General features: G+C 34.9%; 1 long non-coding RNA gene across 1 annotated transcript in view; it reads right to left on the reverse strand.

Annotated features, from left to right (window-relative positions):
- Nucleotides 1-27,315, reverse strand: part of LOC145666117 (uncharacterized) — a 120,456-nt gene that overhangs the window by 37,257 nt on the left and 55,884 nt on the right. The window contains exon 2 of the long non-coding RNA XR_014127692.1: nucleotides 15,302-15,429. This is a non-coding gene — a long non-coding RNA (uncharacterized LOC145666117). The remainder of the gene's footprint in view (nucleotides 1-15,301; nucleotides 15,430-27,315) is intronic.

Here is a 27,315-nt window from a genome sequence, read left to right on the forward strand (position 1 = left end):
GATTTCTCTTTATTATCCGACAATAAGGAGCTTAAATGACAAGCAATTCCTACTTTAGAGATCTTGCCTTCAGTTCACATCACTTGTCTTACTCCTTTTTCAACTCTGACCTTTCAGTTTCATTTTGCTCTTAGATACATTTTACTGTTTCGAAATCCCTTCTCCCCGGAAGACATATTTATATTATAATACATACTCCCTATTTCTCAATAAGTTTACATATATTTACAAGCTTCCTTATTTTTTGTTCATAATTCTAACAGTAAGTTTCATTTTTAACTAGCTGAAACACCTGTTCCTCATACCAAGAGAATATTTTTATGGAAAATATTTGACCCCTCTCCCCCCGTTTAAATATGTATTTCAATGAAATAGTAATCATAGAAACATACAAAATACTCTATTTTTCAGAAAAAATATATCTCCCTTTTCCTTAGAATACACCCTTTAAATAAATATTTTACCTCCCTATTCCCTTAGAATACACCCTTTAAATAAAAATTATATCTTCCTATTCCCTTAGGATATATCCTCTAATAAAGCGACATCATAAAAACCCAGCTTCAGGTAGGCGTTCCAAATAAAATCTTCAAAATGTATTTCAAGTGGTTAAGCCATTTTCCTATTATGCGATCACATATAAAATAATGGACAACGTCGATTTCAATGTGGCCAAAATAATTTTTAAAGAAGTTACCCTTTTGTCCCTATTAAAAGCGGGAGTTTTGAAAACTCTAAAAAAGAACTGACTGCTGTTCTTTCACCACACGGACTGAATAGAACGCAACCTGCAACACATTAGAATAATTCGAGTTGTCTAATTTGAAGGGCTTGTGAAATACTCTATACCTTTTTTTTAATAAGTTTAAATCTTTTTTAAAAGAATTGAGTCTATGTTTTAAGTTAATGTTTTAATTATTTTAAAATTGTATGTATGTGCAGACAGTGTACATCATTTTGTGTTTCCTAGAGTTAAGTTAGTCACTATACAATTTATCTTAAAATGTTTACAATATTTTTATTTTTGGATTTCCTTTTCCTATAATATTTTTTTTTTAAAATACAAGGATATCTCATAAAGAATGCAACTTTTGAAATGTCCGTCATTTATGTTCCAGTAAGTTGACAACAATAAATATTACACAATTTTCAACTGTTGTCTTTGTGGATAATAGTCACAGAGCATGGAATAGCACATGATCATCATCAGTTTTCTGTACAGGTAGGAATAGATCACTCATCACGTTTGTAGTAAGTTTTAACTATGACAACCAGTGTTCGTAGGTTAAGAACATTTCCCTCGACTAACACAAAGTTTTCCCTTTTCTCATCAAATTTTCCCTGGTTTATTGAAGGTCCAATCCTTATGACAGACATTATGTGATAAGGTTAATTTAGCTATATAAGGAAATAGAACCACATTTGTTTTGTTCATTTGTTTTTTGCTTCTATTTATTTTACTTTTTCGTTCATTTATTTTATTTATCTTTTTTTACAAACAATGCACAGAAACACACGTAACCAAAAATGGGTAAAATTATGCTACTTTGAAAAAAACATACATATACTATTGCTATGGTATTGGTTCATCTCTGAAGAAAAGTTTAAACATTTGTACTAATCAACTAGCCTGAACAAGAATTTCCCTGGATTTTCACGTTTTATCGAAAAAAAATCCCGTTTTCCCTTCTGTTAAATTTACTTGCGAAATTTCCCTATATTAGGAAAAATTTCCCCAATCTACGAACACTGATAACAACATGCTGTTCCGTCGTATCTGCACTGAAAACAAATGAAGATCATGCACTATTCGGAGTTCCGTGACTACTAACCACGAAGATAACAGATAAAGATCTTGTAACGTTCAGTGCTGCCAACTTACTAGAACAGAAACGGCGGGCATTTCAAAAGTTGCCTTTTTTATGGGACACCATTTACAACATAGTACATAACAAACATTTATAAAATGTTACCCTAAGAGTTTATAAAATATAAATGAGTGCGTTTTGGTACAAAAATAGTATGTTTTTAATACTATATGTGAGATGGGATGTAAGAATTCTAGAATTCCGGTCTATGCGGATTTTTTGCTTTCCGGCCTACTCTCCCTTCTCATTAGGCCTGAATAGTCAGAAGCAGCGACTATCCAGAATTTTTCTGGTGGTTCGGACTCCTTTCCGATATCCTGACTTTTGTGTAAATTTAATCTTAATTTTAAGGGTGATTTTACAAATTTTAAAATAATTTATTCTGTTTCGCCGGGACTATATTGCAGTTTCAATATCACTTTACAAAGCTCAGAAGTTAATCAAAACATGATAAACAAATAGTGAACACATAAACGTGAAATGTTTAATCTTTTATAGGCCTACCTAATAGATATGCTTGTATATCACGAGCTCTGGTACTTCTGGCAATTTTGTACACACACACACACACAAATCATAATAATAATAATGAAATGAAACCTTTAAGTATAACAACGTACAATTATGCCCATTAGGCTAAGATAATGGAATAATTGATGGAATGAGAATGTGGGAGGAAAGGGAAGTATCCCGAGAAAACCCACAGATACAATGTTGTCCACCACAAACTCACTTGGTTGGGGATCAGCCAGTGATCCCACGCACCAAAGGTAAGCGCTCTACTACTAAGCCAGCCTGCCCCTAATAATAATAATAATAATAATAATAATAATAATAATAATAATAATAATAATAATAATAATAATAATAATAATAATAATAATAATAATAATAGGAAGTATGTACTCTGCTTAGGGTTGTCAGTATAACAAGTTGAGGATGAACACTTCAGTCGTTTCATTCAGAAACTTGAGTGTCTAACTACTTTAAGAGGACAGTATGCAACCAACCAGATTTTAGGTACAATTGGATTGTATACTCACAAGGGGCAATTCATCCTTAACAACCCCTATAAGAATACATGGAATCTTATACATATCTTCGGATCAAGCAGATGGATCAGCTCCATAGATGACCCAGATTCCTAACTATTCTCTGTCTACATCCTGGCCAAAATTAATGGTAATCCACAGATTAACAGGATACGTATCTATACAGTATAAAGGAATTTTGATTGGTAACCTAAATCCCTTAAAAATACACCTGAAGCTCTTTTTGATTTTTCACCTTTTCCTTTGATAAAGAACACGTCTCGTCTTCAATTTTTCTTGATTGCAATCTTTTTTATATCTTAGGAGACGTTAGGGGTCAACTAGTAACTGAAGGTCATAGTCCATACTTAATAAACTTCTGGGTATTATAGCTTCAGTAACAAGTCGTATGTTAGTCTGAGTGGGTCCATCTCATAAATGACAAAGTAAGCTAATGTATGAGCATATTCTTGAATGATGGGATTTTTTTTTTCATACAAAACTTCTTCACAGCTTCCTGCTTAGACTGTGTAAATTACTTGCAACACACTGACTGCAAATCTCTTTCTTATGCACATTGGCACCTGCGTTGTTGCATCTTGGGATGCCAGCGAATAAGATAGCGGATGCCGACCCATAACATGCATAGTCATAACTTGTCAGTCGTAGCGTGAAAATGCAACAGTTTTATACTTTGTGAGCCAAGACAATAGATTGCCCCGTCGTGGACGAGTGTTCGTTCATTCGTTTGTCACGGAGGTGCAAGCATTTTCATAAATCACTTTGGCGCAAGGGAGTGGCGCACCGCATTTGTCCTCTTGATCGAAATTGGTTTTTATTTCCTGTTGTGTGGGAGTCTGAGGTTTAATGGTGACTCCTGATGCCTTTGTAGTCAAGTCCAAAGGCCTCTTCAAAAACTGTATACACTATTTCTTCATGTAGAATGAACTCTTTTATAAGTGAAGTTATAACAACAACAAGGTCATCTTATCAACACATTTTCATAAGATAATCTCACAACCTATATTGAAAACCTCAAATTATGTTTAACAGTCTGAACAATATCAATCTTGTTTGTGGATTGGTTTTAGTGGCGGATCCAGGAGGGGGAGATCGGGGCGATCCCCCAGAAGAGAAAACTTTCTTATTATATATATATAACCCATCGCAGAGTTTGGAGCTCTTAGAAGTAGCTCTAAGTAGCAGTATTACAACCCACCGCCTCCCCCAGAAGTCCGTCCAGGATCCGCCAGTGATTGGTTTACTATAACCTTCTTTGAAGTTACTAATTATCTCTGAAGTTGGATTTTAATTGTTTTAACTTTGTTATAATATCCATAATACTTTTATCAAATTTTGTCTTTAATGCCTCAAAAATCTATTATAAAGTTACCTGAAATTACTCTTTAATACTTTAGGGAGGCCCGGGTTCGATTCCCGGCGGGAGCTCATGTGGTTCGGATTCCACATTAATCAGTAGGTCCACGTCTCATATAGTCTCGCTGCTGAACGGGACGTTAAACTCAAAATCAACTCTTTAATACTTTAAGTTAGATAGTAAATATTGTAAAGTAACTTTTCTAAATTGATTGTAGGGGCACAGTGGCATAGTGGTGGAGCTCTTGCTTCTGCTGTATGGGGTCCCTGTCGATCCCCGTCGTAATAAGTTTATGGTGGGCAACATTCTGTCCGTGGATTCTCTCGAGGTATTCTGGTTTGCTCCAGCATTCTCATTCCACCAATTATTCCCTCATTATTCACTTGCCTTAATCATCCGTCTCCCTTAGCCTAAAAAGCATAACCATAGGACGTTAAACTGAAATAATACATTTCTAAATTAAATATCAAAATTAGAATATGCGTCTATTATATGGAACCCCCACACGAAGAAAGACTCGATTAGAATAAAAAGAATTTAAAATAAATTTCTGCGGTTTCTGGAGTACAAGAGAACAGGCATCTTCCCCACATATGAAAATAGTACTTCTCTTAATGAACATTTTAACACAAAGTCTCTATAACTATCACCCCAGTTCGTTTATGTATTATTAATATATTTTAATTTTATAACAAACTAGCAGCGTTCACCCCGCTTCGCTGCGGTCACCCCGGAACGCAATAAACTTTGTTACTTAGATAATTTTTACTTTTTCGCTTTCAAGTGATATGATAAAAACCATAGAAGATTGCACTAAATCTTAACATTATATCGCCTGTCATTTATGTTAACCCGCCCCGCTTCGCTGCGGTCATCCCGGTGCTGGCATATTGTAAAAGTGTCTGTAAAAATAAGCAAATCAATTAAAAAATTTTAAACAGAAGATTCAAGCTATTTTCCGCTGTATATCGCCTGTCATTTATGTTAACCCGCCGAGTGACACGGTCATGCGGGTTGCATATAAATACGTTTATTTTTACCTATGATGAACTAACAAAGGATTTGTGAACACCTGAATGGTCAATTATCTCAAGACACTGCTAATTAAAAATTAAAGTGATATGATAAAAACCATCTAGGGTCCAAATCCTAATAACCCCCCAAAAATGAAAGAAATTGGTTCAGCCGTATTAGCGTGATGAGCGGACAAAGGATTTTGTACGTTCTCTTTTATATATATAGATCACTATAGGAAATTGCATACCTTAGGCAAAGAATAGTATTTTAAATCAATATATTTAAAACTATATGTATTTTTCACCACCAATTGAAAGTATATTAGTACATAATGGCGTCATTGTTCATCATTATTCCTTTTCTTCTTCCTCTTCTTCCTCTTCTTTCTCTTGCATTTTCCATCGTTGCCAATAGCAGAAATTATTCAATATCATTCGTTGTACTCGTTGTACATATATCGTTGTATCTCTCAACCACAGAAGAGTGTTAAACGACATGAAATTCTTGTACAAAATATTAAATAACAAATTACATAGTAAGGATTTGGTCTCTGCCTTTCATCTCAGGGTACCTAATGGAAACATACGTGTGGGCAATGGAAATTTCTTTTATTGTAAGAAATCTCGAACAAATGCAACAAAATAGTCACCAACGTGGAGGATGGGTGCAGTGTACAACAAATTGAGTAAATGTAAAAAAGTTCTGGATATACACGGTATGAGTCAGAATAGATTTCGCAAATATATTACAGCTATTCTATGTAACTCTGATATGAACACTGTAATTGGGTAGAATTATCTGTTGTGTTCTTCTTAAATAAATAAATAAATGTTACTGGGACCAAGCAACAAGAACAACGTACTACTGCTACTACTATTACTACTACTGCTACTACTACTACTACTACTACTACTACTACTACTACTTCTACTACTACTACTACTACTACTAATAATAATAATAATAATAATAATAATAATAATATAATATAATCGTTAGTGTGCGACATTCTATGCGCAATAGTATGCGTATTTCGAAAGTATCGAAATATAAAAGAAAAAATATATATTGAACTATTGGAGTCAAAGTACCATGTATTAAAAAATATCCAACATAAATCGAACATCGAAATATTGATATAAAAATATTAACTGATCGATATATCGGTATTTCAATATTTTTAAAATAACATTGGTTATCTTTCGATATTGTAATATTAGTTCGATATCTAATATTTCAATATTTTTCGATATTTCAATTTTTCAATATATTCAATATTTCGATATTTTGGTGTTCGATATTTCAGTATTTAGTATTTCAGTTGTTTATGCTTTTTACTTCATTCAAGTTCTGATATTTTATCATATTAATTTCGATCTGGCTATTATGCAGACCTACTTTTAAGGTGGTTCCATGATATGTAATTATATGAGCTTTTTCTAAACATTAAATCTTATGATAAAGTTCTTCTCGGGCAGTCAGCCAGGTGAAAACTCTTATGTTTTATTATATTATATTATATTATATTAAATCTTATGTTTTAGATAATTGGAATTGGAATAAACACTTTAAAATTTGGTATGCCCATAAGTTTTTGATAGTGTTATCTAAGAAAATGACCAAAAATTAAAATTCGAACTTTAGTGGGATTTTATGATTCACTGCAAATCTTCCCTGTGTTATTTAAGTCAGACACTTTGTATACCCCAGAATTAGGCACTTCCGGAACAATGATGAAATTTGGGATGTATGTAACCTTCCTGAACTAACCCATAGAAAAACTGGCTTAAGTGAATATATATTTAGTTTAGTGGTCCTTGATAATCAAATGGAATTATTTTTGAATAGTTTTGGTAGTTCAAATTTGAATGGAAACTCTAGACTGGGCATGGCGTAGGTTTTTGAAACTGATACACACATTGGCGTCAACAGCATATAAACTTTGTAGGGGTCAAACTACCAGCAGATTGGGGTCTATGAAATACCCCAGGAAAACGGAGGGGTCCGGATGTCCTTCCCTGGAAAATAAAAATAAAAAATAGTCTTCGTTCCATTTTAAAGCATTTTTGACTTAAAAAGCAAATAAAAACTTTAAAAAAAAATTGTGTTTTATTTTTCCTTTGGTAGTCTAGTTGTTTCGAAAATGTACTAAAAACACACACAATTTACAGTTTGTTTGCTTATTAAAACGGTAAAATTCAACTTGTTTTAAAACAAAATAATGACAAAAGGTAGTGTGAAATGAATACTCAGAAACAGTCAACTTTTGAAAGTAAGTTTTAGACCTATAACCCTACAACTAATGTAAATAAGGTTCGATAATGTGTAGTTAAAAAATTAGTTGAAAATTATATTTTTAAAGCTAAACTAAACTTACTTTGCTGCTCGCTATCTAAACAAAAACAGTTTTTTGCTTTACACTTTATTCCATCTTCACCTTCATAGGACCACAAAACTTTTTTTTTTCTTTTTTCAAAATTGGAAACATACTTTTGTGTTACTACTTTGTCTAGCATTGTTTTGTGAACGTAGCAAAATGCTACATGGTTGAGTCTCTTTTGGGATCATAGTTGACCTAACATATTTGAAATATTTGGGGAGGACGAAAACCGTTTTACAAATATTGGGGGGGGACACGTCTCCGGTGTCCCCAGTGGGATTAACGCTCGTGGATACACAAGAGAATCCATCAAAAATAAAAATATTCTGTTTTTAATGGGTTCTATGGGGTTCTCAAGATTCAACCTTTTGTATTAAAAGATTCGTAACTTCATTCCTGATATTGATGCTAATAGGAAAATGAACAGTGTTTTTTAATCCGGGTAAGGATCCCTCCAAATTTTGTTTTCATCCTCTTTCCCAATAGACGAAAAATCAAAGATTGTTGTAAGAATAAAATTAGAATATAAGGGGCGAGGTCGTAGGCCGGGTAAATGTTAAGTCTTGGGGTAAAGCCCCAAGCTAGTCAAAGACTAGCCTACTTAATAAAAAGGCGCAAAAGAAAAGTTCTAAAAAAAATAGCACAAGCCTCTTGATACAAATTAAAGCATTGAATAAGTCAAACCACTGTTTAACATTTGTTTTGAGAATATCCTCAAGTCACACCAACGTAAGTTCTTATTGAAGCTGCTTACTACATTAAGAATGCGTACGAAGTAAACCAATATAAGAAGGAGTTGTAGTTTCAAATAAAAAAAACAATAAAAAAAAGAAAATAAAGAAAGAAAAATAAAAAGAAAAGAAATGAAAGTAGTAGTTCATTTTTAACCCGTGGCCTTTGGAGAAAACTAAAATCAATTGCCCCTTTTAGATAATTTGCGGTGGCTGTTGTTAATCTTTTGTCGACAAGCTTTGAGAAATCGTGACCTAGTGGTGTGCTGAGCCTCCCTCCCATTCCAAGCAACTTCTTTCTTTCTTTCCTCATTGGAATGTCCTCAGCATCACTTCACATAGTTAGTATTAGGAATCGGATCACGACAGACCTTTGAAATGAAACAAAGAAAAAAAAAACTTTTCTTCTTTCTTTCAATGAGGACTAAGCGAACTTCACAAATGCAGTTCTATCGTGATCTATGAATGATTTCTTCAGTTGAAAATAAAAGCCAGAAAGATTCAATTCATTTCTTAAATAATACTGTAACATTTCCTTGATCTTTACTTGCTCAGACACATGGCGCCTTGCAGGACACCGAACACACACACACGATCCTTACACGCGCACATACACGCAAACACACGTATGTCTCTCTCTCTCTCTCTCTCTCTCTCTCTCTGCATATATATACTGACCGGCCAAAGCATTATGGCCTACGTAATATCTGATACATAAATCTTCGGCTCGCATGAAAGCAGCAATGAGGATTGGCATGGAAGTAATGACCTCGGATTTCACATTCAATGACATCCCAAAGCCAAAGGTGTTCAATTGGGTTAAAATCGGGTGAATTTGGAGCCCATTGCAACAATTGAAATTCATCTTTGTGCTCCTCGAGCCACTTCAGCCTAACGTTGGTCTTGTGACAAGAAGCATTTTCCTGCTGAAAGATGTCATTCGGATAGTCTTCTTTTATCCATGCCTTCTTTAATAACTTCTTCGTAACGGACAGGAATCTTTTCAGTTTATACATATTTGGCACAAAATATAGTATCTGCAATTTGAGACAGAAGATCCCCGTGAGCTTCTTTGTAGCTATATGGTTAGTGTTTAGCGTGGAAGATCCGGGTTCGATTCTCGGCGGGAGGGTATGAGGTTCGGATTCTACATTACACTCTAGGTTCATGTCTCATTTAGCTCCGGTGCTGAAAGGGATATTAAATTCTAACCAACCAACAGAAGATTCCTTTTCTCACAAAATATACTTATCGTAAATAAATGATGATGTGCAGCACTGCGCAGAACAATTGTATGGTGATCTTAAAAATTCTTCTTTTTAAGAGGGATGATACGTATTCAAGATACGAAAATTACCACAGATGCTGTGTATTTTGCAGCACATGTATAGAGAAACACGCCCCTCAGCAACAGTTTGTTTCAGAGGAGATTTTCTTCTCATGGCTTCCAATAATTGGAACAGTTATCTTTCACTTCAACGTGTCATGATCAGGGTTGAAAAAACACGTTTTTCAAATAAATAAATAAATAAATAAATAAATAAATAAATAAATAAATAAATAAATAAATAAATAAATAATAACAAAAATAACATTTTTAAACATGTTTTGTTTTCGTTTAAAACGTTTTGAATGTTTAAGACAAATTACTTTGTTTTAAATTTTAAAAAATGTTTAAAATGTTTATTTTGTTTAAAACAATAGTGTAAATAGACATATATATATATATATATATATTACATTTTTACAGGCTCATGGATATTACTTGCCATCTAACCACTAGACCAAACTTCGGGAACTTCCCTAATTTCGATCAGTCCAAGCATTCAATTTGAGAAAGAAATTGGTAGGTAATTGTAGTGAAAGTAGGAGAATGATTTTGATACCAATGTATTCCTGAATAATGCAGCTTTCCGCGGGTGCGCATTTTATGTATGTAGGTGTACAACGGCGGGGGTGGAGGGAGGGTAAATATCATGTTTTTTGAACAGGTTTTTGGGGACCATTCCTCCTCTTGGGGATACACTCATAAAAACTGGTATGTGAAGCAATGATGTAGGCCACAAAATGGTAATATCCTGTATTTGTACTTCTTGCTTATATCGGTGGAGTAGGGAGGGGACAAAGTTGGCCAATTTTTGGTGGTTTTTTTTTTTTTTTTTTTTTTTTTTTACGTAAATTACATTCATTTTTACAACAAACGTCAAGAACTCAGCCCCTAATTAAGCTAGAAAGATGACTTGAAACTAATGCAATCCTGAGGGAAGAACGTTCAGCCAGTATGCATTTTATGTATGCGACAGTACCATGCCCGCGGGAAGGAGGGGGAAGTTCATTTTTTTTTATTTTTTCACGAGGTTTTGGAGGACCATTCCTCCCCCTTTGTGGTACCCCCAGAAAAGTTGGTACGTGAAGCGATGAAGTAGTCCCCTATATGATAATAACCTGTATATGCACTTGTTGCTTATAGGGAGGAGGAGGCAAATTTGGCTAATTTACATTTATTTTCAGACCGGTTCCATATAAGACAAGATATCTTTCACTGAATTGGTCTAGAAGCATAATTATTGTTCCTATACATGATGTGTGCAGCAAAAACGATTTGCATATTAACGTGGTACTATGGTGGAGGAGGGAAGAGAATGTCAAATTCAATTAAATATTTTTCTGCGTATGTATATATATATTAGTTCCTACATAAAACGAATTCATTAGCTTTGTATTGCAGCAATAGCTACAATTTAGATTATTGCCAGAAGTGTCTGGCCTACACATTAGCATCATTTTGTTAGCGTACTGTGACTGCAACGGTTGACAGGGCCCCGCAAAGTAAATTTTTTATATTTATTTTATTTTATTTTTATTATTATTATTATTATTATTATTATTATTATTATTATTATTATTATTATTATTATTATTATTATTATTATTATTATTATTATTATTATTATTATTTTGTTTCTTCATATTCTTCTTTGAATATAGCGAGAATTGCATGAATTTTACCACATTGGAATCTGTGCTCTATAAGCTTTCCAACGGTGTATGAATCATGACTCGGTATAATTAGACGGAGTCACCAGAGCCCCCAACGTGAGAGTCTACTATTTTGTTAAAATCCCTGGTGGGCATCTAAAGATTAATTGTGGTTTTATCCCGTAGACACTAATCATGATTAGTTATCCATGTTGCAGATAGAGATGTATCTTGAAAACTGCTTAGTTAAATTATGTCATTTGCTCCTTGTAGGATAGTCACTGCTCTTTTCTTTGAGTTGTATTATATTTGTCAAAGTATTTCTAATAGCTTATAATGTGAGAACTGTTCATTAGGCCTATTATGGGAATTATAATGACGAAAAAAAATACTCAAGTTTTGAATTTGTGGATTTTGATTTTAGAATAGTGTGTAGTGTTTAACCTTCATTATTCTTGGAATTTAAAAAATGTTCAAATACTTCACTTGAATTTCTGTTGGTTGAGTTATACGCACATTTTTGTGCAGAATTTCCTTCAGTAATTTTTATTATAATAAGAATATAACTCTGCTTGTAATTTACTCCATGCACAAATCCTGCAGAGGATGGGTTGTTTGTTAGAAAATTAAATTAGCTTCTTCAATCTGATATTTTAGTTGTTTTACACATGTTCAACCACTCTAAAAAAAAAAAAAAAAAAAAAAAAAAGTTTAAAGTAATGCGTTTAAAACAAACTGAATAAAACAACAGCCCTCATTTTAAACATGTTTTAAACACTTGTTTTAAACATTTTGTTTTAAACATATCAACCATCAACCTTGCCCATGACTATGTCTTTATGCTAAGGGAGACGAAAGATTAAAACAAGTGAATTACATAAGAATTGATGGAATGAAAATGTAAGGAAACTGGAGTACCAGAAGAAAACCCACGGACACGATATCGTCTATCACAAATTTACTTGGCCGGAGATCGAACCAGGGACCTATACTGCATACGTTTACCACATGAGTTGTGAATAATCTATAATCTCTCCGTGACGGATATTCCTCATTTACGGATATATAGGGGGGTCAAAGGGTTAGTCAAATGTCCTTGGACACCTGCATAAGTTTGAAAATCGACGGGAAAAGTAAAAAGTGATGATGGAAACAGAGGTTTGATGAGGGGCCACAACTTCTGGAGTGTATGTCATTCATGGCCGCCATCTTAAAATCCGCCATTTTGGACTCAAGTCATTTTTTTAAATGGGAAGGGGTGTATGATTACACCACTAAATTCCTGAGCTTAAACTAGTGTTATTTGACGTGTCATACACCCCCCTTCCCATTTAAAAAAATGACTTGAATCCAAAATGGCGGATTTCAAGATGGCGACCATGAATGACATACACTCCAAAAGTTGCGGCCCCTCATCAAACCTCTATTCCCATAATCACTTTTTACTTTTCCCGTCGATTTTCAAACTTATGCAGGTGTCCAAGGACTTTTGACACCCTGTATAATTATGTTTCATCGGTGTCCGTTATTCAGAGGTTTCACTGTATTATTAGAGTTATCATCCGTGTTTGACTGCCTGTTTTGAGTCAAGTTTTGTAATCAATATTTCACTTGCCTCTTTCAACTCAAATTTCTGTAAATTCGAGCTTCCAATAAACATATTTTCTAATATCAATTCTAAGTCAGATACTGTATGTTACTTCCGTTAAAACAAAACTATTGTTATAATAGCAAAATAACAATATGCTCACGATTTTTTCTTACGGAAATAACCCTTATCTCTGATACAAATTGTCACCACTAGCTGTAATAGAATTTAAACGACTAAAAAAAAAAAAAAAAAAAAAAAAAAAAAAAAAAAAAGTTGTTCTTTTAAGTCTGAAAAACACTTTCATTAGACTGATTAACAGAGGCATACATCGATTAATGTAGTCAGGGGTAAAAATTTGCGGGAAAAGTGATAACAAGAGAATATGAACTACGTTAGATGCTATCCCTCTCTATTTATTCTAGAAATAGGCAAACCGTTTTATATGTACTGGAAATCAATTTTTAGAAACACTGAAAGCTGAAAAACCGTCATTTTGGTTTACTCAAAAAATCAGTTCGGTTGTTCACCGAAAACTTTTCTGTTTTCTCCAAAGGAGTCTTTTGGGGTTTTGTTGAAAACAGTGGGATTTTCACCTACTTATTTCGAATCAAGTTATAACGGAGAAGCCAAAAATTCTTTTTAATAGGAAACCAAACCGGTTTTAAAAACGAAACTGGTCAGACACGAATCCGAAACTAGTTTTTGATAGAAAACTGAACCGGTTTTGAAAATCATATTTCTGAAAACAGGTTTCGGTTCTTCTAAAAAACCGAAAAACTGGATTTTGTGCCCACCACTACTTTATTCCGTGCTGTCAAAGTGCTACAAGTGTCATTTTATTCCAATGTTTAAAATAAGTATATAGCCAAATTCCTCTTCGATCCAAGCCTTCATAATCAACCATTTTCATTCCACTACTGAATTCAAATCTCTAACTCTTTTAAACAACCAGGCACGTACGCAGAAATGTATTTGCAGATGGCAGTCCGAAGCTTTTCGGGGGACTCCAAATTCAGTATAAGACAAAAAAAATTAAAATGTGTAAAATCACCCCGAAAACAAGACAAAATTTTCAGAAAGGTCGAGATTTCATGGGGTCCGGACCCCCAGGATCCACCCCTTTCGTACATCCCTGTTCAAGACTACAGAGTGGTTGTAAGTCAGTACCTACTTGTAACAATGAATATTTGCAAAAAGTAAACAACCTATCCCAGTTTTATTTCCATTGAATACATTATTAGTGTGTATCATTTGGTTATTAAGTTTATTTCAACGTATGTACCCGCATTTTCCACACACTTCTGGAATCTTTTAGAAACAGAACTTATGGCTTTTTTAAAACATCCTAACTGGAACATGTGCAAACACTTCACGGATATTTTGTTCAAGACTGTTACTTAATATCCCTTGGTTTTAACTTGTACACTTGTTCCTTAGCCGCAGGGAAAGGCTTTCGAATGAACACGCCCAGCTTTGTGGTTCCGTCTCCTGTAGCCTAACCGGCATAACCGTGGAACGTAAAACTCAAAGATCTCATTTCATTTTTGTTCCTTACCCCAATCCCAAAGGAAGAAGTCACATGGGATTAGATCGGGGCTGCGTGCAGGCCATTCTGTCGGTGCCCGGCGGCCAATCCATCTGCCAGGGAAATTGTTGTCAAGCTATGTTCTCACTGGAATTGCGTAGTGGGGCGGAGCTCTATCTTGCATGAACTGCAATTCTCTTCCATTTTCCCATTCTTGAGTCACAGGTCATACATTCAAAGCATCTCCAAGTATCATTCACGATTTATGGTATTGCGTAGCACGTATGGACCAATGAATCTCGTAGACGTCATTCCACACCAGACGGTTACCTTTGGTTTTGACCTTTATATTTGGATCAAAATGTGACCAATAATGACCATAGTGACGGTTCTCAAAACCTCCCACGTGAAATACACTTCATAAAAACACAGGATATTGTCGTACATATCTGGATAATCATTTCCCCAACCAAACATCATATCACAAAATTCCATTCGCCTGTCGTAGTTCTCATCAAAAAGTTGATGAACGTACTGTGGCTTCCAAGGTCAAAAATAACTCACTTTTTAAAATGGTCATTACCGTGTGATGTGACAATCCCGTTTCCCTAGCAGCTTGTCTTGTGCACTTTGAAGAGCTACGTTGAAACATATCTTGAATAACATACACATTGCCCTGGATGTTGAGGACCGTCTAGATCGACTTGCATCTAACTCACTACTAGTTGTCATTAATTTCTTATGACAGTTTTTTTTTTTTTTTTTTTTTTTTTGTCTTAGAGTTAAGCGTTGCATTCCTACCTCACTCTTGCGTCCACTGTCTCTGCATTTGCATCATCGACATCGAAATTTCACACCTGGCGGTAAAGTAAGCTCTGTCTTCTAAGCTGTATGCACCAGCTACTTTGCAGTTTTCACTGGATCAACTTCTGAAATCATAAATGGTAAATCTCACATTAGTAAACAGTATTAGATATCAGCAAAAACTAGAATAATTTAAATTAAAAATAGATATTGAATTTACAACTAGTCTGTATATCCTGAGAAATCTACTTTGCAAGTGTTCTTGATTTACGCCTTGAAGAGGACGTTTCCTATAACACTTTATCTCTCTTGATGTTCAGTCAAGGATTGCTTATGTTCACCAATCACCTTCATAGCGACCTAGATGATTCTCCTTCTATAATTACAGATAATATCTAGCATATTTCTCTCCATCCTTCGTTGTGTAGTGTGCAGACACTGAATATTTTATTTAATTAGTGACCACGTCTCCAGTCCATATGTCAAAACAAACAGAATACGTTAATTGAAGATTTTACACCTGTTTAGAGACATTGTACTTCTTAGTAGGAAGTTGTTCCTTCTGAATGCACTCCAACCTAGTTTATAGTTTGTTAATTTCGTCTAATCCTGTAATCCATAATGGTATTTTGTCTCAGGTAGAGATAGGTATTCACTTCTACTAGTCCTTATCTAGCTTTGACTGTTTTGTTAAGTTGTTAAACTTCACTTTTGTCTTTTTCCATATTCATTTTCTATCCACCTTCCTGGCTGGCCTAGTTTTATCTTCCAACTCCGTGATGCTGTTTTTCAAAAAGGAGAAAATTAGCTAAACAAAAAAGAGTGAAGTGTTCTTGTTTCTTTGTTCTCCGACTTCAGAGGCCTCCGCTACGTTTGTCAAACGCTTGTGATACATAGGATTAGGATTAGGGATTAAATTTCTAGGTTTTCAGCATCTATAGTAATGTTAGCCCGTCACGTATAAGAGATGACGTCTCTCGGCGATCACACTATCCGGGGAAAGGGAACGGGACCTGTATGTTAGGTACCATTCCGGCATTTGCCGGGTGTGAATGAGGAAAAGGTCACTCAAGATGGCTAACCTGAAAAAACTTTACATTTTTTCGATCGAGTGTCCCTACCGGGAATCGAACCGGGACCGCTCATATCAAAGACGAGAGCGTTCGCGACTACGCTAGGAGGGGCCAGTGTGATACATAGAAGCACTCTGTCGTGCTATCTTCTCAATTTATTTACGTAATATGTTATAAGTATATTATATAAGACCTGTTCTTATACGGCGTATTATAATGCCAATTTTGGCACGATTTCAGTTTCTTCATACATAGTATTACGCCTTACATTTTAATTGTACCGGAACAGCAATAAACAACATACCCTCTTAAAGTTTCCAGTTTCCAAATTAAAATCTTGTTTCATCCGCTAATTTTAAATGGAAAGTAAATACTTTTTTTTTTTTTAAAAAAAAAAGGTAAACGGTTTAGTTATTGCTCAGGTGCCCCTGCGTCCTTGTTACTTCCGGTAAAAAAAAATAAACCTATAATAATACAACGTATATAGGGTTCTGTTTTGTTATAGCTGGTACCCATAATGGTGCTTAACCTTGAAATAAAAATGTCTTCGTTTCCCACAGTTCATACGTCCACCCGTCGAACCTTTTTGTTGTTGAGAAATCTTTTCCTATCTGTTTCACTTGACACTTGTTTGCTGGGTGAAGGTTTTTAAAGGTTCCCAGGAAGCAGAACAATTCGTCTTTTTATCTTTAGTCTTTTTTTTAAAAATGTCTGGTAAAACTATACAAGGTGAGCTTCACCTGAAAAACTTGGTCACCCATCCATCCATTCATTCATATTTCTCAAACCAGGTTTCTTTCTTTTTCACCTACTCCCACAAGAAAAAAAAATGAAAAAAAAAGGGAAGAAGATGGAAAACAAGTGCAGCACTAACCAAAGTGTCCTCTCTGTGATCCACCGTTCGAAGTGCAATGAACAAAGCGGTCCAGTCACTCGTTTCTCCCTTCTCACGTTTCATATAGATCTTTCTTTCTTTTTCATTATCGGCCTGTTTTGCTTTTCTTTGATTTGCTTTTTTCCCACTTTTTTTTTCCCCGCTGGGTGAAGAATTATTTACAGTGCTGCTCTCTTGCAGTCAATGCGGTAAATAAGAGCGCATCTTTACAAGGTTGCCAGACAAGATGAAATAACCATTATTGTCAGACAAAAGAAAAATGGTTTCTGAAAAAGAATGAAATAAAATCCTTAAGTTTTACGTCTCACGTTTTTATGCCGGCTAGGCTAAAGGAAACGGTGATTATGAGAAATAAATGAAATAGTGGAATAATGAAAGTGGGAGGAAACGAGAGAAGCCCGAGAAAACCCACGCACACGGTTTTTTTTCATCACAAAGCTCACTTGGCGCGAGCTCAGGTCGAACCAAGGACCCCATGCACCAGAGGTGAACGCTCTACCACCGAGCCACCACGACCTTTGTTTCCTGAAATGGAATATAAAGAACTTTTTCTTATGGCCTCCCCTGTCTTAGTAACGTCAGAACACTTAATGAATTTGAATGAGATTGGAATGTTCGTATGGCAGACCCGACCCGTAGTTACGAGTGGAGCTTAGCCCTTAAAAAATTTTTCAAACGTTTTCTTGGTATGTGTAAACATATGAATGCAAGATGAACTCAAATTATATCTCCCTCAAATTATCTAGGGCTCCCCTGTCTTAGTAACGTTAATGTTCTTATTACGGGTCTGAGGCTGGTCACCTTAAGTCCTCCCCCCCCAAAAAAAAAACTTTTATTTTCAGAAAATAGATAATGTTCGTAATATAGCCTTAACTATATATACACAGTACGAGATAAGCCATTTGTAACTAAGTTCTGAATACGCCTTCCCGGTTTATAATTAACTTTTCCAGTGGACTCGGATTCAATCCCGACTGGGTAATATGTGGTTCGTATTGAGCCAGTTTGGTGCATCAGTTGAAGAATTGCTTGAATTAAGAAATGGGAAATTGCTGTCTAGAAATCCAGAGACACTACGGATTAGAAGGGCCTGCGCTTACCACACATTACCAAAGTAAAATTGTGTCAGAGAATTAGGCTTAACTCTGATTTACAGTTACACCTTGAGATGCGGCATGCGGACATGTCAAATTCATAATCTTATTCCACCGTCATGTCATCCTTTAACTCAAAAGTGTTTCACATTCATATACACTTTTATTTTATTTGCTGCAATTCCAATAGTTACACTTCAGTTCACTTTCTTAACGAAGACTTCCTTCGGCAATTTGGACGTCAGAAATAGGCATTGGCTGACCCACTGGGTCACCGGAACATATCCCAGTGCACCCTCCGAAACATCACATTATAGAATATTATTATTATTATTATTATTATTATTATTATTATTATTATTATTATTATTATTATTATTATTATTATTATCTGTTTTAACCTGTTTTAACTTCATGACAAGGGTCTTGATTTTATTATTATTATATATCTTCAGAATATCTCTAGTTAATATTTTATGTGGAAATGTGACAATAGGTAACCAGGATCTTTTACATAGAAGATAGGAAATTTTAAGCAAAGTTGACTCATTATTTTAAGGATAGTTAAATGAAACTTTAATTTCCATAGTTCTGTTAATAGTATTTTATGATATTGACTGTATCTATTTTAATCTTATTTTATAATCAGCTTTAATCTTGTAATGTTAATATATTAAACTTCTGACAAGGGTCTTAACCTACTAATATTCATTCTATATCACAAATTTTCTGGTCTGTTTTAAATGATTGTATAATAGTCTTAACATAGTGCTGTATTTTTGCCAATGAGCTGTTCACGGCACTGAAAATAAAGTTATTATTATTATTATTATTATTATTATTATTATTATTATTATTATTATTATTATTATTATTATTATTATTATTATTATTATTATTATTATTATTATTATTTATATAGTTTTGCTACATAAACTCATACATTTGCTATTACCAGAGAACAGGTAAGGAGTACAATGACTTTTTAAAAACTATGTTTAAAGTTACGTCTCTATATATATATATAAAAAAACATTTGGAGAAATCAAGAAATTTAGACATTTCTTACGCCATTAGCGTCGTCGCTGATACTATGAATGTGGTAGAGAGTTGCCAACAAATTCATGGGATATTATGCTAGCAGCGGCCCAGAATTATACTATTTAGCAGTAGCGATGCAAATCTGTCCTCAACATTTGGAGGGAGGGGGGGTGGCAAAACCGTTCCCATAATCTTTTTTTTCTTTTAAGCCATGTTCAAAATATTTATGAAGTTGAAAAACAATGCTGTGGTGGATCAGTGGAGCATAGTGGTCTTCAGCATTGGGAGGCTGGCAGATTTGAGACTTATCTATCGGATATAAATCAGCACATTTCTCCCCAAAAAGCACATTTCAAGTCGAATTATTGGGGGGACAGTCCCCCTCAGTTCCAAGATTGGAGGGACATGTCCCCCTCATCCCCTTCGGGATTTGCGCCGGTGTTTAGCAGAGAATATGCTGGGCACAATACTTTTGAATAATAATAATAATAATAATAATAATAATAGTCATTATTATCATTATCATGGTATGAAATCTATTTGATAAACTAAACTTATTCACATGGGAGACACATTGGCTCAGTGGTAGAGCGTTTACTCCCGGTACATAATGTCCTTGGTTCGATCCACTGCTTAGTAAGTTTGTGGAGGACAATATCGTGTCCGTGGATTTTCTCTGGGTATTCATTCCCGTTTCTTGCCACACTATCATTCCACCATTTCACCATCATCATTCATTTGCCTTAATCATTCGTCTTCGTAAGCCTACAGGACATAAGTGTGGAATGTTAAACTAAAAGATTTCACTACATTTTAAAATTTATTCACTTTACCCAAACAAGATATTTTACTTTTCCACCAATGAAAGCTTGATACAGGCAACTAGGGATGCCAAAATTTTCCAGAATCGAAAATTTCACTTTCTGGATTTCGAAAAAAATTCCGGAATTTTAGAAACATTCCAGGATTCAGAAAATTACTAACTAAGAAAATTCCAGAACTCAAAAAAATCCGGAATTTTTCCGCAATCAGAATTTTTCCGAAATCCGGAATTTTTTCAATTTTACTTTCCTGATTCCGGAAAGTAAAAATTTTTAAATGGCCACCCCTACAGGCAACGTAGAGCGCTTTACACGAATTTTGTTTTACAAAACGTAACCAGTCCTTGAATTTAAGATCGCCTTCCTACTCCACTCCGATTTGTATTTTTTATTATTAGGAATCCCACTTTCGACTTGAATTTCCATTTGTTCCACCTCAATACCTTTATATTTTTTTGATAATATCCGTCAATTCTATCACGGTTTGATCCATATAGTTCTTTTCTCAGCTTTATGTATGATTGCTAGCATACATCTTCCCATTTTTCATTTTGTAGTCTGCATACGGAAAAAATGAAATGCAATTTTTGAGTTTTACGTCCCACGATTATGCCGGTTAGGCTAAAGGAGACGGTGATGATGAGTGATGAATGAAATGGTGGAATGAAGAAAATGGGAGGAAACGGGAGAACCCCGAGAAAACCCACGCACACGGTGTTTGTCCACCACAAAGTTCACTTGCCGGGGGCTGGGATCGAACCCGTGATCCCAAGCAGCAGAGGTGAACGCTCTACCACTGAGCCACCGCGGCCCCTAGTCTGCATACGGAAAATGTCTAAGGTTATTAGTTTCCCCGTTTCTACCCATATATTATATAAAGAATGAAACGTATATTCATTGAGAATTTTACGTTTTATACTCGCACGAGTTTGATTTTTAATATGAACAGTGGCGGATCTAGGCCAGGGCCACTGACAAAAATAATTAAAGCTATTATTTATATATTTTTGAAAGTTTATAGTAAGCTCATGATACACCTATCATAGTCTGGGTTCTGGCTGCCCCCCCCCCCCCAGTTTTTACCACTGAATATGAAGTTCTTTCTTCCGAATGCTCTCTACCCTTCATCTGTTAATTTCTTCTTTAATATTACTACATAAACATGTTCTGTCTCAGGCAGACTTAAAGTATTATCTTTTAATTCCGTATTTTCAACTTCAATAAATAATTTGCTTGCTAAATTTCGTTGAACAGCACTTTCGTCTATTCTATAATCATTTTCAACCCGACTTCCCTGTTCTTCTAACCATCTATACTGACCGTGACGACTCGTGAAGCCTGGGCTGTAAACCAAGTACAGAACTCATTTGACTCACGTGTGATGCATCGGAAGAATTCGGTACGATTCGTGGAACTGCCTTCCGAACACACACTTGAGGAAACGTCGAACAACAGAAGTACACCAACAATGTTGCCAAACTTAGAAAACATGGTGAACGAGCGACAAAAAAAAAAAAAAGCACTAGAAAGAACTATAACACGGTAACAATAATAATACCAAAAAATATATAACAACAACAATAACTACAAAAATAAACAAAGCTAAACTTAGCGGCAATCTGACAATACTGCACTTTGAAGAGATGTTCTCCTTAAGAGACCTCATCACGGCGAAATTAAAATACTGCCAATTTTGTAGTAATTATGTGATATCTTCAAATAGATAAAAGATAATCGAAATGTGGAACAAGAGCGCCCTGGACAATATTATTTTACATCAGATACCTTTATCAAGAATCACTTATCTGCTTTCGATTTCCAGGCATTTAAAAAATCGGCATTTCTTTTCGAATTTCTAAATGGCTGCAAACGGAAAGCTACTAGATGACTCGTGGTAACGGTATTTCATGCAAAATAATATTGTCAACGGCGCTCTTCTTTCACATTTTGATTATCTTTTATCTATTTGAAGATATCACATAATTACTGTAAAATTAGCGGTATTTTAATTTCGCAGTGATTAGCTTCTTAAAGCGCGAGAGACGACACTGGCAGAATTTCATGAATAGAGGTTGACGACCAGAATATACCCTCACATTCTATTGAGTACTGAAATTGGTAAATCTTGATCAAGCTTCACGACTCCTTGCGATTACTATAGGATTATATATTGCAGATGATTATCTGTTGTTTGCAAAGAGCACCTCATCAGCGACACAAAGGTGGGTCAGATGTTTCCCTTCGTAGTCATTCTTTCGTTTCGAAATCGAAACGAAAACGCACACTAAGTTTGTTTGCAAAAAAAAAGATCTAGAAGAATTAATATCACCTCAATGTATCTCTCTCTCTCTATCCTTATAGTCTTTCTATAGCCAGTTTGATATTTGCTGTAACTTGTTTATAGACATTATCTATTACTCTTAGATAAGCTTCTTCGACAATATAAATATTCACTTGCTTTAACAATCTAAATATCCGCCGAGGTATGCACGGAATCGAAAACTTTATCATAGAATCTTAGTCAGAATCACATGCAAGCAAAAGGTGCTAATGATACTTAGACAACGTCACAATTTAAAACTAAGCATTGCTATTTATTATTGCGAAATTTCTAAAGCGAAATAAGAAAAGAAGAAGAACTAATCAAGGTGAAGTGCGTTCACCTATGCTATCACAGTATAGAGAATCAAAATGTGGTAGGACTGGCGATATTGGATTTCTTATCAACGAAACACTGAAGAGCAATGTGTTGTCGATAAATAGTACCTCTAGTCAAGTAGCAAGGCTTATCATCAAATCCCCTGTTGTATCTCCAAAGTGCTCGAAAAAAATTTTTTCTGACTTAGGCATCAGTTGTAGAAGCCAATAATACGAGTCCAATTTGATACATAATCCTATATCTTATGACTTAAACTATTTATGCGCCAGACTCGTATTTTTGGTCGCCATGGTGAGTTGGGGTCCAGAAATTTTCGAGCCCTGTATATGAGAATAAAAGCATACCTATGTATCACAAAATAAATTGAGCTTAGGGTAGTCTTTGAGGGGCAGTTGCTCTACCCTTCCTCATCCGTGGATCCGCCACTGCTTTGACCAGTATGGACGTTTTTTAAACTCTCTTCGAAGTTCCTGCATTTGTATTGTATTAAGTAGTAAACAAAATAGCATTGAAAAGAAGACAGTACACACAAATATCCCCAAAAATTTTAAAAAGAGAAAAGTGTTTCCTTTGGTGCTGGTAGTCTCAAATTCGATTCTCGTTGGGAAAGCATTATGGTAGTTGGGATTCTACCTTAAACTATAGGTCAATATCTCGTATAGCCTTGGTGCTCGAAAAAGGCACTAAACTTCAACAAACAATTGTACGTAGGATTCTGTCCTTTTTAAAACTACAATTTATTTCAAGAGTTCTGATCTCACTCAAGGAGTTAGACGCAACCCTAAACATTTAATCTCCTCCCAAATTTATCACTTTGGCTCCAAATGCAGTTTCCTCAGTCCCAAATGTACAGTTTCTCATTTTGATTGTATCATTTTTAATATAAAATCATGTTCTTTTAAATATTCCAATAGGCACATCCAGCGCTCTAAAACTCTCTGAGAGCAACCCTGCTTTGTTAGTTCCTTGTATTAAAACCGGAAGGGGTATAAATCTACTGCCACTTCCGGTTTAAATAATGGTTTAAAATCTATTACATCATACAAACCAATCTCCTTCACGTGGTGTACACGTTTTCGCTCCGATTATTTGAAATATATTTTGGTCTTTAAATGTTGTTGATTAATAGCAGGAAGTAATAATGGTAGCTAAATCCCAAAATTTCGTCTTCTGTAGATAAATAAAATCATATTTATATAGGCTAACATTATATACTCCACAAATTATTGTTATTTTTTTTTTACTGGTCTTCAACTGGCAACATTGGTCACGAACTTGACCTGAAGTGACCTTCGTAGATGACCTCACAACTCAGCGGGAGATGTTGGGGAAATGCAGAAGAGAATGCGGATTGCTTTGGTGTTGCTAAAGATTAAAAAAAAAAAAAAAAATGAGAGGAAGAAACATGATAGCGATTGCATAGGGAGGGGAGTGCGTGGGACTCTGTGGACAGGTAAGCTCAAATGTTCTTAGATCATCCGACACCTGATCTTCCGAAATTTGATACTACAACCTGTTGAGCATTCATTCATCCATTCAACGAGCATTTAGGGAAAAAGAAAGTCATTGTTCCATGGAAGAAACAAAACGAGAACGGAACTCACAATGGATTTTTAAAAAAATGTTTTTAACAAGATCCCAAAATGTTTTTAACAAGGTCATCTTTTAACAAAAAATCAACATAAGATATGTTTTCTTAATCGATCGAATAAGTAATTGTTTGAAAGCAAAATACAAAATTGTCCACTTGGCCAGTATATTTCATGGCTTATTAATAGAGACTGGATGTTTAGGCATTATTAACCTGGATAATAGGCAGACAAATAGGCACTTAAAATTTAAAAATAGCCAGTACAATAGGCACTAAAATGTAACTCGGAATAATGAAGATAAATACTCAATACAATAAAAAATAAATTCGTCATAGATAATGTTCAAAAAATATAGAAACATACCTCTTTGTTAATATCTTCTTTTATTGTAGTCCTACATATTAAACGATGTTCGACGTGCATTCCATATATATTTGCTAAATTCATTCTCTACAGCACTTTATCACTACACATAACAGTCCAAATCGTATACACTTTATCAGTACATACACCAGTTCAAAGTTTTACAGCACTTTATCATTACACATAGGAATCCAAAGTTTTACTAATCTTAAAACTGCAAATAACACATATTTCTCGGAAAATGCAGTCTTTTCTTGAAATACTAAATTATATATTTTCCCTCAATGAAGTCTTATTTTGAAGAAAATACCTAGAATAGGCAACATTAGGCACTAAAACAATTATTTAAGCAGGAATGGGCGAAATAGGCAAAATTGGCAAAATAAAATTGGCTTAAATTGAAACTATAACTCCTCATATAAACTTTAAAACTTTATTTTTTATCATATCTTTAGTACTAAAGAATAGGCATTTTGTCTAACATCCGGTATCTACTTATGAAGTTTAAAATTTGGGCTATTTACACTGAAAATTATTGATCCCTTCCCGCTAATCTACCTATCAATCTTTACAAAATTGATATTGTTTTATTATTGAGACACGCAAATCCTACCCGATTTGTGAAATTATCCAAATATCCAAACAAGTTTTAAAGTCTTCGAGGAATATATATATATTCAAATTGTAGGGGAAAAAATACCATAATTTAAAAATGACATAAAAATGAAATATTTAACGTTTCACAATTATGCCTTTAGGCTATAAAAGTGAACGACTATGAATAGTGTTGCCATGAGACGAGACTTCAGATTGTCTCCTCTCGTCTCCTGCAAATCATGTCTTGTCTCGAATTGTTCTGTCTCGTCTCGTGACTACACTAGAGCGGCTGATTCTCACAAATAGAGCTGTTATGCCAGTGGTTATAATTACGACTTTTAACCAAGTTTAGTTTGGTTAACAGAGCACAACACACTGTGACAATTACGCTCACACACTAAAATTAATTGTTCTTATATTCAAATTAAAACATTTTTATATGTAAATTCAATTTATTTTAAAAAGTCAAGGAAAATTTTATTTTGTTTCATTTAGCAGCCAAGCGAACCTCTTTCATTTGTCCCAGGTAAAGAAGTTTCTCTGCTTTTCAGAAAAAAAAAAATAAGACGGTAACCGCACTAATAGACCACCCACCGTTCTACCTCGCCAGTCGATGGTATTGTTACTCCAGCCATACTGTCGCACTACCTAAGTACCTCGATATCGCAAATATCACGTCACAGACACACAGGAACCAAAATTTTTTATCTACAATCTTCGCAAGTGCTTATGAAACTCTTTAACATCACGTACGAGCCCAGAACAGACGCTAGAAACCCAAGCCAAATTATCAACCGATTTTTGGGAAATGGTGTCACGAACTTAAAGCGGCGAATCAGAATCCGAAATTCAAAATTCACAAAGAGAAGAATGAAGCGTCTATTTTTTTAAAAAAATAAAGAAAGCTGGGAGAACGCCTACACGGAAGAGAGGTTACTCTAAGTCGACACTTCATCGTGAAAACATCACCAACACGCGATTCATAAGCGTACGTCAACTCATATGTACATATATATATATATATTTAAGTGTTTAAATTTCAGAAAAATGGCTAGCTAGACACCCGTTAGCAGCCAGTTACTTAAATCACGCGTTATCCACAGCAACTTCGTCGTTACAAGATTATTTATACAAATATTTAAAACATCGACAGATAATTCTTATCATCTTACGGTAACGCTACATAAATGGTGATGTTGAAGTGAGTCTGTGATTCTATATACGTTGATTTCCCGCATAAAGTGCAAAGACAGGAAAAGTAGTGCGATGTATGGCGGATATATATATAAACTGTGCGAGTGAAATTTAAGTGCAGATGGATTTGATAAGTGACGCATCGTTGCATTTCAACAACATGGAGATGAAGGACGGAGACACGGGTTCGATCCCCGATACTCGAGACAGATGCCTTGCCACAGGAAGACCCAGACGCTTCAGACAAACGAGGACCTCTTCTCCGGGAGTTGAATCCAGAGGACAGCGGGGTCTGAGAAGGGACATTAGGAAGCATTGTGACGGTCAGTTAATTACAGTGCAGTTTTCTTCTGAAGTGTGGAAATATAAGCGGAAGGACTTATTAAGGTAGGACAAAGTATTCTGCTATTTTCTTTATTGAAGAAGGACTATGGCCAATATTTCCGTGATTCGTGATCTCCATACTCACCTTTTCCTAGAAACTTCGGGACATTGTTTATTCATACGGAACTGTCCGTAAACATTTAGAGCATTTTTTTTTCTTTCTTTTTAAAAGAAGTAAACAAATAGCCTAATGCCTTGGTTGCATTTCCAAAATTAATTCACTGATATAGGAACTGTTAATTTCATTCTTGAATAAGTACCATAAAATTTTTGATTATTTTACTAGTGAAATTCGTAT

The sequence above is a fragment of the Thermobia domestica genome, chromosome 1 (assembly GCF_964235325.1).
Source record: "Thermobia domestica chromosome 1, izTheDome1.hap1.1, whole genome shotgun sequence".
In the NCBI taxonomy this organism is placed as follows: Eukaryota; Metazoa; Arthropoda; class Insecta; order Zygentoma; family Lepismatidae; genus Thermobia; species Thermobia domestica.